At 34.9% G+C, this 14,356-nt stretch overlaps 1 protein-coding gene across 2 annotated transcripts in view; it reads right to left on the bottom strand.

Moving 5' to 3' along the window:
- LOC128554714 (uncharacterized) overlaps positions 1 to 9,596 on the bottom strand; it is a 29,663-nt gene extending 20,067 nt beyond the window's left edge. The window contains exon 1 of one of the 2 annotated variants that reach the window (XM_053536027.1): positions 9,546 to 9,596. The gene's annotated coding sequence lies outside the window, so the exon portion shown is untranslated. Of the gene's footprint in view, positions 1 to 734; positions 881 to 9,545 lie in introns of those variants that run through there. The other variant, XM_053536026.1, reaches the window with a different exon arrangement.
- Positions 9,597 to 14,356: the final 4,760 nt, after the last annotated feature.

Below are 14,356 nucleotides of genomic sequence, written 5' to 3'. Positions count from 1 at the left end.
CTACTTCGTAATATAAGATGCATTATCATACAGATTTACCTTCATACAAATAACCTTGAGTGTTATTAAATAGATATATAGAAAAGCATCCTTTTATGCGTTATAATAATGATGATTATATTTGTAGTAGTAGAAATAGTAACATAAAATTAGATTTTTCACGAAATGAAGGTAAATATTATGACATGTATACTTCTTTCAGCATAACCTCCATTGCACACCATATGGAAAACAAAGAAAACTAAAATATACAATATTGTTCAACTTCATAATTACCCATCATTGGATCAATTTTAAACAGTATTTTCTGAAAACTATAAAACAGAACACGCATTTCCATCAGGAATCATTCATTAAATTATAATTTTATAACCTTTCTCACATCACTGCAGAGTCCTTGCCTCATGGAATATCTAGGGGGGCAAGGGAAAAGATATTCTATGATCTTTTTATTCTAAATATTTAAGATACAACAAAATACGAAAGGCAGGAACACTCATATATCTAAGAGAGAGAGAGAGAGAGAGAGAGCAATCAACTAATACTGCGTTTGTGCTTTACATTCAAATGCATGGTTACATGTAAGTAGCTTAATATTTCCAGGTTTTATATCAATGTTAAAAGGGTTTTTATGATTATGTAACACAATACGTAAAATATACATTATCATTGTTTCAGGAAGCTGTATGTACAATATAAGCATAATAAAGCTTTAAACAGACTTGGTAACTCACATCGACAACCTTAATATAGAGGTCACCTGTCTATAGCGGTTATTTTCAGTCAGTTCGGTGGCTGCTAGAGGTGAAGCCATTATGATTATGGCGCGTGAGGGACACAACGCCATCGTGGATCCGTCAGCAGCTGGTTTATTGACTGTTTTGAAGGACATCTTTGTTACTATCTAAAGTAACGTATTTAATTAATGGGTATGATGCCTTTGTTTATAATATGACTGCAACATGTATTGTTAAGAACATAAAATATACCTTGTTCTTCGTAAATCTTGTGTTACCTCCCTATATGACTGTTTTTGTGTAATATTGAAAACGGTATATTTCTACCCATCTAATCATACGTTACGCTTTAACAAGTTTTTAAAACATCTTCATGATCTTTATGGAAACCCAAAAGAAATAAGATTTCTATCATTTGCATTTTTTTTTCTAATATGTTTGATATACCAGGGTAAAGCTTTCCCATGAAAAACTATTTAATTTGCGCATAGTGGATGGTTCGAAAATGTATTAAAAAACACTAAATACAGTAAAAGTCCTTATTTCAGCTAGAATGTTCTGTAGGACACAGGGTGTGTCCCCACTTGTACATTTGTCACAAATAAGGGGCAATAGTTCAAATGTTTGCATTCTTTATGGGGTATAGCCTCAACAAACAGTTTATGCAAAGGATTCATTACTTTTGAGTTATGAGCATCACAAACAAAAAATCCACTATTTGGCTATTTTAAGGGCCATAACTCTGTAATAAGACCTAAGATTCTCAAAAAGAATGCCATGTGTGCAAGGTCACATCACGATAAAGACCCCAGCAAGGTTTCCTGAATTTACATCTAATACTTCTTTAGCTAGGCACATAATTAGGTGAAAAGGTGCATTTTTGTTACTATTTCAGGGGCAATAACTTTAAAAAAGGGGATGGAGCCAGCCAAAAAATTAGATGTGTGCAAGTTTATATCATGAACTTATGCAAGTTTTCGAGCATTTATTTTAAATACTGAGCTAGGTGCATCATAAGGTAAAAATGTACATTTTTGTCTATTTCAGGGGCCATAGCTCTAAAAATAGGGGCGGAGCCAGATAAGAAATAGGAGGTGCGCTAGTTCGTATCATGATTAAGACTCATGCAAGGTTTCATGAATCTACATTAAATATATTTTAGTTAGGCATGTCACAAGGAAAGAATGTGCATTTTAGACTTTTTCAGGGGCCATAACTTTAAAATAAGGGGTAGATCCAGATGAAAAATATGAGGTGCGCAAGTTCATATCATGATTAAGACTCATGCAAGGTTTCATGGATCTATATCAAATACTTTTTAACTAGGCGTGTCACAAGGTAAACATGTGCATTTTAGGCGTTTTAGGGGCCATAACTGTGAAAATAGGGGGCGGAGCAAGATGATAAATAGGAGGTGCGCAATTTCATATCATGATTAAGACTCATGCAAGGTTTCATGAATCTACATTAAATATATTTTTAGTTAGGCATGTCACAAAGTAAAATGTGCATTTAAGACTTTTTCAGGTGCCATAGCTTTGAAAATAGGGGGCGGATCCAGATGAAAAATATGAGGTGCGCAAGTTCATATCATGATTAAGACTCGTGCAAGGTTACATCACTTTATATCAAATACTTTTTAGCTAGGCGTGTCACAAACTGAAAATGTGCATTTTTTTCTATTTCAGGGGCCATAACTCTGAAAATAGGGGCGGAGTCAGATGACAACTAGGAGGTGCGCAAGTTCATATCATGATTAAGACTCATGCAACGTTTCATGAATCTATATCAAACTCTTTCTGAGCTAGGCGTGTCACAAGGTGAAAATGTGCATTTTTTACTATTTCAGAGGCCATTACTCTGAGAATAGGGGGCGGAGCAAGATAAAAAATAGTAGGTTTGCTAGTTCATATCAAGATTAAGACTCATGCAATGTTTCATGAATCTATATCAAATATTTTTAGAGATAGACACGTCACAAGGTGAAAATGTGCATTTTAGACATTTTAGGGGCCATAACTGTGAAATTAGGGGGCGGGGAAGATGAAAAATAGGAGGTGCGCAAGTTCATATCATGATTAAGACTCATGCAAGGTTTCATGAATCTACATTTATTTAAATATATTTTTAGTTAGGCATGTCACAAGGTAAAAATGTGCATTTTAGACTTTTTCAGGGGCCATAACTTTGAAAATAGGAGGCGGAGCCAGACGAAAACTATGCGGTGTGCAAGTTCATATCATGATAAAGACTCATGCAAGGTTACATCACATTACATCAAATACTTTTTGAGCTAGGCGCGTCACGAACGACGGACGGACGGACGCACGGATGCACGGACAAGACCAAATCTATATGCCCCCACTACTCATGGGGTGGGGGCACAAAAAGTTGATTAATGTTGTAATATGATACAAAGAATACTGTATTTGTTTTTCTTTCAGTCTCGACGGTCTTTCAGAATTTAGAAACTTAGGGCTATATTCATAGACAATACTCCAACATCACTCATTGAGTACACCCGAATAAATTGCCTAACGGTCACGTCTTTACTCAGGAAAGATTCCATTTGTATTCATAAAGGCGAGTGACAGTCGAGTCAACTCCCAAGAGTGAGTGACTGTTGAGGGAGGTCCTGGGGACCCTTGAGTGTTTCTCAAGGTCTCATAATGTTACTTTAGATGATAAATTTACAATATTCGATTAATTTGAAGGTAAGATAACAGTGTCATGTTAAAGCGGAAGTTCATATTTGTGCAAGATATTTTGGAAAAAAAATATATTAAATTATGTTCTTTTTTAAATACATGTTGTTGAGAACGATGAAAACGTAAAAAAGGCCCAGCAAATCAACAAGTAGTAACAAGTATTTACATTTTACAAGCATAGATATCCGTTAATTCTTACTGAAATATATACAATCCGTCAAATTAAATGTCATGAAGAACCTATCATTATTAAATCTCATTGCTTAAATTACAACGGAAACATTTACTCGTACAAAACGATATGAGCCGCGACATGAGAAAACCAACATAGAGCGTCTGTAGTCTGGTCAGGATCCACGTTGTTCGCATTCAACGCCAACTGCAATTAGAGAAATTATTAGCGAACAGTATGGATAAATGAGCAGAGTGCGCCGATGCGCAGGTTGATCTGGATTCATGCTGGTCGCAAACGCACTATTTTGGTTATATCATGGTGCGGCTTAATTATGTTTTTAGTAATTGCACTTTAAAAATACGCGGACTGGCATTCGGGAAACACCAACAATTAACGACAGAGTTAATAATTCAGTTGTTTAAATAAATTTCAATTTCAGCGAAAGTTAAACGCTATATTTCTAAGTATTAATTAAATTCTACTAATGCAGATTAGTAGATTGACTGACGGACGGACGAACGGATGGAAGAACGTATTATAAAACAAATAGACGAACCAACGGACGAATAAACATACAGACGAGCAATAAGATGACAAGTTCCAACTATAAAAGTAATGATCAGCACTTTTGCATATCTTTGATGTTATTGTCATATAAACCGTTATAATCCTCTAAATCCATTGTGTGCAATGAAACCATTACTCGAGCTGTCCTTCCGAAAGTTAAGATTGAGTGGGATTTATGAATATGACTTTCGAGCTCCACTCACACTCCCGCAAGGTCTACTCGAGGTCCACTTGAGTGATACATACCCAAGTTTGAGTCAAGTGTGAGTTTGAGTGTCGACTATGAATATAGCCCTTAGGTCTTACAACATCACTACCATAAGAGATCTCATTTTCATTAGATTTTGCAGTGCGTTTGCTTGACTGATATTTAATCTTGCATCAAACATGACCACACTTGTCTTTTGATCTTTATTCAACTCTGACAATATGTCATTAAAAGACATTTAAAATGGGTCATGATTACTGCAAGCATTGAAAGTTACTCAGTTGTATACAGAATAAAGACAATCCACTATATACTGTGTTTATGCCTTGAATTCAATTTTATAATTTTATAGCGAGCCTATTTCTTGTCAAATATCAAGGTGAACGATATGACAAATTTACGAACATTCTAATTTCCAGCCAAACGGACTTGATAATCAAATTTCCTTCAGTGAATAAATACTACTGGTAACTTTAAGCCATTATGTTTATCATTATAAATGATGGTGATGTTACGAATAGATGTTTTAAATATGAACACCGTTTTGTTCGAGCGCGTCCCTCTTGTTAAAATATGTCATTGGCGGCCAAAGGGCAGAGGGCAGTCGCATTATGATATACCCTCTTTAATCAGATGACATTCTCGATATAACAAAAAGTCAAAAAGTATAATGATAGGATCAAAAGAAGAACAAGATGGCCATGATGGCCCAATATCGTAACCCTGAGTTTAGTTTCTTGCTTGAACAGTAAAAAGTTTCTACTTAATAAATACAGTCAGGTAAAGTGTATGTGTGTGTATTTTTTCAGGGAGGGTGGGGGTGGGCTTGAGGTGGTGTAAGACATAGGGGAAATGATGTCATATTACAATATCAAACATGAAGACTTTTAAAGTTTCCTCTACATAAATAAGTGGTAAAGTGATCACACCACTAAGGGCAATGCTGAAACAGAAGAATTTCTACAATCTGCGTATAGAGTCATCCAAGAAACATTTGTGTAATATTATTTTTTAATGGTGCCTGCTGTTTTTGAAAAGAATTCTTTTACTATTTCCAATATATGCATACAGGAAAAAGGTGGCCACACTCCTCACCCATGTTTTTACGAAACAAAATAAGTTAAATAATGTTTGTAGAGGAGCACTCAAGGACCATTTGTGTGAAATAATATCAAAATCTGGCCAGCGGTTTCATAAAAGAAGAGTTTTAAATGTTCCACTAAATTCATATAGGAAAGGTCGCCAAGCCCTCTGGTGGCCATATTATTTTATGAATCGGAATAATTTGACCAATCATAGTTAAGGATCACACAAGGAACATGTGTGTGTGTGTGTGTGTGTTTAATTATTAAAAAGCCAGGCTAGCAGTTTCATACAGGAAGATTTTTTAAGTTCCCACCGATAAGATTTGAATTATCTTAACAGAGGGTTACAAACACACGACAAAGGGACCATCTGTTTGAAATAATTCTGAAAACGGACAAGTGGTTTATGAGGAAATGTTGTTAGAAGATTTTTCTATTTTTAGCTCTGGTGGACCCTATGTGCAACCAAGCGGAACTGAATAGTTGTGAAAGAAACGTCTTGGTCAAGTTTTATCAACTTCACCAAATGGTTCGGAGGACATGTTGTTTGAAGACAAATATATTTTCAAAGTTTTTCCCTATATAAGTTTATATAAACAATGTGACCCCCAGGGCTGGGCCATATTTGACTCTAGTGATATACTTTGAACAATCTCGGTAGAGGCCCACTAGATGATGCTACATACCAAATATCCAAACTTTAATTTTCAAAGACGACTATCTCATGAACATTCCTGTTAAGTTTCAGTGAATTTGGCCAACTTTTTTTAGGAGGAGGTGTTGTTTAAAAGAAAATGTTGAAGGACGTAGGACGACGGATAATTACTGACCACAATCAATAGCTCACCCTTGACATGCTTCAGCACTTCGTTCTCAGATGAGCTAAAATATCATTTTCAGTCAAAGAAATGCGTCCCTTAAATAGTCACAAGCGGTGATACTTGAAATAAATCTTGTGACAGATAAAAAGAAAAAAAAAAACATTTTAGCACACCTGAGTAATGCTAAGGTGAGTTTTTGTGATCGCTCGCTGTCCGGCGTCCGTCGTCTGTCAATATTTAGCTTGTGTATGCGATAGAGGCTGTATTTTTAAACTGATCTTTTTCAAATTTGGTCAGCATGATAACCTTGATAAAATTTAGGCCAAGTTTGAAAATGGATCATCTGGGGACAAAAACTAGGTCACTAGGTCAGATAAAAAAAAACTTGTGTATGCGATAGAGGCTGTATATTTCAATTACTGTATAGTGGGTTATATTCTCGGTGCCAAATGTTCGCGTTTTTGAAGAGTTTTGAATTCACGGTGTATAAATTTCGCGGAAACTACTTCGACTGTGAATTATAAACCTTGGTTTTAAACAACAGAAAGGGTGGTATCTCTTCCTAGATATGCATTAAAAATAAATACGCATATTTTAGGTAGATTGAAAGCAAAAGTAGGATTTACATCGACACTTCCTTTGCGGAGAGTGGGATTGGTCTCACTGTTTTATCAATTTGTGTTTCCTTGACAATAAAACCAATACAATATTGTTCTATTTGATTTTTCCTTTTCAAAATTTAAATATTTTATGAATGAATAAAAAGCAATTTTCAATATCTCGGAATGGCATTTTTCAAAATGACATCAACTTCTCAATTCAAACAGATAACAAATGGTGTGATTGTCCTTGGTTAAACTTTATAGATGAAATTGCCAGTAATTATCGGCAATTAGCGTGACGCCTCGAGACAGTTTTGTTGTCACTATCTCGGTTAAAGATTAAAGTCGATCATTTTATTAAGTATCATAAAATTTGGGAATTTTCATAATACTATTCAATCTATATAAAACTAGAGCTACTGATGAGTAAAGTTTGTAATTGAGTGGTCAGCCTTTGTGAAATGTGTATATACGCGGTAACAAAAAATCGCGGGGTTTAGATTTCGCGCTGTCAGTGTTGACCTTGAACATAGCGAAAATTAAACCTCCGTGAATATAACCCGCTATACAGTTATCTTCATGAATTTTAGTCAGAATGATTATCTTGTTTAATTCCAGTTTGTTTAGTTCTGCCCATTGTTTTCTCGTTTGGGGCAAACCCTTTACTTTATCTGGGGACCAAACGCCGCTCTTCATGGAATTACACGCCTCAACACATGTATCACTGAAGGTTCCATGTTCATCGCCGTTTGAATACATCTGCGGATGTCTCTAAATTGCTTTTTGTACTTTTAGCATGTGTAAATGTTGAGTTCTGCTCAACCCGGGGCTAGAGGGCGTGGACGGTAGCATGCATTTCCACTACCGTCTATGAACAGGCTCAATCAAACCGAGCCTGCAACATTTTCGTTTTTGCCGTGTTGAGCGACCTGTGAAGTTTCTACTTTTCTCTATTTTATCTGAAATCAAACACTAGGTTACTAAAGGTCAAATCAAAGAAAAACATTGTGTATGCGATAAAGGCTGTATTTTTCAATTAGTCTTCATGACTTTTAGTCAGAATGATTTTCTTGATGAAATCTAGGCCGGGTTCAAATATGGGTTATCTGGGGTCTAACAGTAAGCCACTAGGTCAAATCAAAAGAAAACATTGTGTGTTCGATAGAGGCTGTATTTTTCAATTAATCTTCATGAAATTAAGTCAGAATGGTAACCTTGATGAAGTCTAGGCCGGGTTTTAAAATGGGTTATCTGAGGTTAATAAGTAGGTCACAAGGTCAAATCAAAGAAAAACCTTGTATATGCGATAGAGGCTGTATTTTTCAATTGATTTTCATGAAATTAAGAATTATGAAATTTAGATAGAATTAGAATATGGTCATCTAGGGTTAAAAAGTAGGTCTCTAGGTTAAATCAAAGAAAAAGCTCACGTGTGCGATAGAGGCTGTATTTTTTAACTGATCTTCATGAAATCAGAATAATAGACTTATTGTAATCTAGGTCAAGTTTGAACATGGGTTATCTGAGTTTAAAAACTATGTCATAAGGTCAAATCAAAGTTAAACATTGTGTATGCAATAGGGGCTGCATTTTACACTGGATTTTAATTAAATTTAATCAGATTGTTTGCCTTGATGAACTCTAGATCAAGTTCGAATGTGGGTAGTCTGGGGTAAAAAAAAACGAGGTCACTAGGTCAAATCAAAGAAAACCCTTGTGTGTGCGTTAGAGGCTGTATTTGTCAATTGATCTTCATGAAATGTGGTAAGAATGATAGCCTTGAGAAATCTAGGTCAACTATGAATATGGGTCATCTGGGGTCAAAAACTAGGTCACTAGGTCAAATAAAATAATACTTGTTTATACTCAAGATTGTTGCTCCAATTTTAATGATAATTGGTCAGAAGATTTATTTCCATGAAATCACTAGGTCACACATGTTTACACTGTTATAGTTTGTTTCTCAGGTGAGCGACCTAGGGCCATCTTGGTCCTCTTGTTCAAATATTTCGGTATAAAGATAAAGATGTCTGTCCATATTAAAGGCGCATGGTGCCTTCGTAAAAACGTGGCTGTCGCATCTTTTATAATGAATATAAATTTTATTAATTTCGTGTTAAATCCTATTTCCAATAATACTTTTCTAAATACTTTTCAAAGGTTTGAATATTAATTAATACAGGAAATACTTTTATGGAAAGTTTTATTTCTAATTAACTTCCTTTATGGCTCTAACTGTAAAAAGTTCATGTGCAGTATTAAATTTAGCGCTTTTATAACCATGTAATCATGCATAACAATTAATTGGATAGTTATTTCATCAGTTTTAACATAAAATTTAAAGCGTATATATAAGGAGCAAATTTTTGATCTGTTTCTATTATTAGTGCGGACAGGCCAAAATATAAAAGCAGCTTCTCGGGTAATACATAAATCAAAACATCCGTTGGCAAGCAACGCCTTTGTACGGTTAAATGTGTCTGTATTGAATTTCATTGATTATATTATACAAGAAGTCAGCACTTCTTCAGACTTTGATTTTAAACTGTAAAACGCACACTTTAAACGTTGCAAACACTGATTATCATCTGACATAAATATAAGTATAATTGAGTTAAAAGCATAATACTTATATATTTTACCTCAAAATATTTTACTATCCTGGACTCATTTCCGCCATGACGAAAAAAAAAACAGATATGTAATTTTACGCATGCGCGTGTACATAGATATTCCTCATCAACCTGGTTTTTCAAAAGAATGTAATTCAATAAGATAATGATTCAAATTTGCAAATAGTCTAACGTGTTTCAGGTCGCATTGATCGATAATTAACAGGTCTAGTTTTAGCGTTCTTTCCAAACCAACAAGTATGAAGTTATGCCTTTGTCATCTATAACTGAATGTCTTTCAAGCCTATAAACATTTTAAGCATTGAACATTTGTATTATGAGACTCCTAAAAATGTTCTATAAACGCAAGAAATGAGGGGATATATACAGAGACATAATGAATTGTAAATATATAAGGTATTGGCCGGTAGACAGAGTCCAGTAATAAAACATTTGAAGATGTATCACAGGGCTACACACTTTTCGGGTTAATCCGGAAATCCTTTACTGGTACCGGACTATTAACTGTTCATAAGAGTCAGGAATAAAATTGATTTTCCAGAAAAATGCACATGAAAGAACAATATAAATATCGGATGTGCTGATGGTCTAGTGGTAACACGCTTGACTGTCAATCCAGAGGTCCGGGGTTCAAATCACGGTCCAGGCATTGGAAATTTTTGATATGCTCTTGGGTGTATCCCACCTAACTAAGAGGCATGTACTGGGTCGTCCCAGGAAAGACGGCTACGCGTGTATCGCTGCTATACAGCGGGCACATTAAACAGACGAGCTAGGCTAAGTTACTCGGACAAGCCAGTATCTAAAACGGATTTCTCTCTATCTGTTCTGGGGCTTTATCTCACTCTGTCTCTATGTAAAGTGCCTTTGAACGTGTTTATCATGAAAAGGGCGGTATATAAATCTTGTCCAATAAAAATAACAATAGATATATGTGAACGTGACAGTTGAAGACCACAGACACTAGGGGTTCGGACCTCCACACACCCCATTCTCCTCCGCCCTGGTTAAGTTTAGCCAATATATTTTAGCATTTTACCATGTATTGAGCATAGGTGATGATCATAAAACGCATTTTGTAACATTTCAGCGTGTTTTTAAAAAATGTATATTTACCATCAATGCTTTCAATATTACAAGATATGAATATTCGCACGAACAATGGGAACACTTGCTTGCGCTAGACCCTCGCTTTGTGTAGCGCATGTCATAAACCGGGAACCAAAATTGTTACTCTTACGGCTATGTTAAACCAGATCATCACTTCTTTATGCAAACAAACCTCGTGTAACACGTGCTAAAGCGATAATCAGGTATAATGCAGTCGAAACAGTATCAATTTTGGTACCCGGCAACGATATGCGCAGTTCAAAGCAGGGATCTATTCGCAAGGAAGTGTGCTATATAATTTTGATAGATTGATTTATATTATTTATTGATTTCTCGTCGGAATACAAATGACAGTTGTCGGGACCGGTGTCATTTGACATAATGGTAACAGATCTGACGATTGATACCAGTGATTTATTGGTAGCGGTTCATTTAAACGTTTAATTGGCTATTGTTTCCCTAGAATTCGTGAGATGTTTCATATCTTGTAATATTGAGAGCATTGATGGTAAAAATACATTTTTTAAAAACAAGCTGAAATGTTGCAAAATGCGTTTTATGATCGTCGCATATGCTTAATACATGGTAAAATGCTAAAATATATTGGCTAAACTTAACCAGGGGCGGATGAGAATGGGGTGTGTGGAGGTCCGAGTCCCAAGTGTCTGTGTTGAAGACTATTAAGCTTAAGATTAACTTCACTTCTCCGAATAAAACTGTCATATGATCAACCTATTCACCGTTATCAATGAAAACAATTAAGTCTACAAAATGTTTTTCATTGACATCAATGTCAGGTGGCGATAGGTAGGTCCGATTAAATAAGATTGTAATCGAAACATTTTACGGCAACGGTTTCACATGCCTAATAGGACTCGTGCTGAATGGACAAGGGCGTTATTCAGCGGCAGTTGCCGTATCAATCAAAGTGTAGTTGATGGCAGAATAGGCATAGTTGGACGTTCTGCTAATAATTGTTTGTTGAAGCGTGATCGATTTGAAGGGGGAAGTGTCTATATGGCTTGGGGTCTGTAATGATAGGATTAGAGTGAAGACAGATTGGTCTTCATTCCTTACAATCTGAATAGCAAGCGTTATGTTGGCGAGGTTTTTCACCCAGTAAGCATCATGCTATTAACATCATTCGTATTAGTTAAGCACAAAGTTTCATTCTTGATAAAACTAAAACATTGAAATCATGCTATTTTCTGAGATCCATTATCGCAATAACACATAAAATTATAGGTTATATACGGTTTTATAATGGGAATTGCTGGGCGAACGTAAATGTTTAAAATGTCACTGAAGTAGTATGGACGTGATATTTTATGGTATGGTCCGGGCTACTTAGTGGAAAGGACGGGATATCTTACTAGTTTGTTTAACAATTATCTCAATGAATATTTCAGTTGAATATGTCACCGTCATACACTAAATTTACTCCGGAAATCAGTCATTCATTTATTATGTGAGTAATATATATTGTATGATATTAGATAATAAAAGAATTTCAAGGTTTGGTACAAAGCTAGACTAATTAATTGATCATTAGCAAGATTAAATACACTTAAATTAAAACAATGTTGATCAATTGAATTCATTGATTTTGTTTACTGGTTATCATTACAAATAATATATAAGATAATATGATGTTAAGGAGAACTATTCAACCCAGATTTGTGGTATTTCCCAGGCCACTTTTCCGCTATGTTTACAAGGCATAAAATGGGTTCAAGCCTGTGCAGGATTTGTAAACAGTAAATTGCATAGCTAAGTGACGCATCTGACCGTATTTACTTCCTGCTAAAAAAAACATTAAAATGAAATACCGTTGTGGTACTGGAGCGAAAAGTGTAAACAAACGTATTGAATGATTTATGTATTTCACCATGATATCAAAGTCAATGAAGGGTAGTCGAAGACATAATTTAATATCCTCTTATTCACTGATGGCCTAGTGCAATATTTTTTACTTTACTCTTCACAGGAATGCACAATAATTAATAGTCAGGTGTATATTACACATTATTCCATAGAGTATTATATTTAATACCGTTCTAAAATTTTCTAAATTGCAATTGACTATTGATCATTATTAGATATACATGTCAGTAAAACTTAGTCACATAAGTATAATTTTCGTTGACCAATATCATCAGAATCAAGAATATATATATATTTCACCTCAAAATATTGAACCATTCAACACTCATCTTCGCCAGTGTAAATATGTGAACGCACATATACAAAATGACGAAACATATGACAAAACTAAAATTTTGTAAAAGCTGGTCGGGGGCTTGTTTATTATGACAATGTTCAACAAAACTGAGACTGAAATATTTCTAACGACATATACTAGTATACCAACGCCCAGATACTTCAGAAAAAGAAATAACGTTCATTTAGAAAGAATCTCTTTAGGTTTATTAATTACAATAGCCGGATCTCCACAAAACAATGCATTTGCAGCCTCCGTTAGATTCGCTGTTTCTTTACAAAAAATCTGTCGTTAAACTGACCTGCCGAGACAGGTCGCAATATGGACAGTAAAGACCGCCAGTTCTATTTACGGTAGTTCTGCCCGTTTTATAAATAAGAATTAATGGCGTAACGTCTTTTATTTAGATAATGTAGACTAATATCTTGGCTTGTCATACGGATCATCAGTCTAGAAATTTATGGCATGACATAGATAAATTATATGAAATAAAAGCCATGTAAAGCTCAACAATACCAGTCATAACACAAACATGTGGAAAGAATTCCTCTAATTTCCATTGTGGTCACTAATATTGGAGGTATGACACAGAAAGTCGTGTTATAATTAAATATTCAGTACGAGTATTGCACAAAATTACATAATTCAAAAATGCATTTGAGATCACATGTGACATATATAACAATCAAAGCTTGTACCACATTATTGAAAACATGAAATAGTTCATTGCAGAATTTGTCAGCAAAACTTTAAAAACTACCGTTGATATTATTATAATGGTGGTATTTATATTGTAAAATGAATACAATGATATTATTAAAATGAAATCAGTACTGCAGTAGAGTAAAACATTGATAAATTAGTTTGAGAAAAATATCTTTAATATTTTCATAACTAAACATATTAAAAGATTCAAATTCTTATTAAAAGTGACTAAAATGAAATTTACTGGCCATTAAATGGGCTTTGGTGGCATGCTTGAATGTATGGGAAGAGTTCAATACCACAAAGATGTTGAGTGAGACTACTCCACAGAACAATACCATTAAAAGCAAAAGATTTTCTACAAAAGCTTCCTACAGTCTGGTTAAGAAAATCGCTCTGTGTCACTAAAAGTATGGCTAGCATCAATTTAGTCGGAAGAAGGAAGTGCAGACATTCTTGATCTGGTACAACCGTCATGGACATGAACAAGGGGTACAAAATGCTCCTTAAGGTATTTCTGGTGCTGTGTTTGACTTTATTTTATGCACATGACAGAGAGTGATCTGATCTACTCTCTTTGTGACAGGTAACCAGTTAGGATACTTGAATTGATCTAACCCAACATGAGACCTACTATCCATATGTAAGACAAAGCAAACCTACTTATTCTGGGTAGTCTGAAGCCTCTTTTTTCAATATTGGGGCAAACTAGGGTTTAAAAAAGAGTATACATAGTCAAACTGACATTGAACTAAGGACATGACCAAAGGTTTCTTAGTGTGAA

Source organism: Mercenaria mercenaria, unplaced genomic scaffold, assembly GCF_021730395.1.
Source record: "Mercenaria mercenaria strain notata unplaced genomic scaffold, MADL_Memer_1 contig_679, whole genome shotgun sequence".
Classification (NCBI taxonomy): Eukaryota; Metazoa; Mollusca; class Bivalvia; order Venerida; family Veneridae; genus Mercenaria; species Mercenaria mercenaria.
Note: the sequence above shows the minus strand (reverse complement) of the source record. Positions and strands in the feature narration are given on the sequence as shown.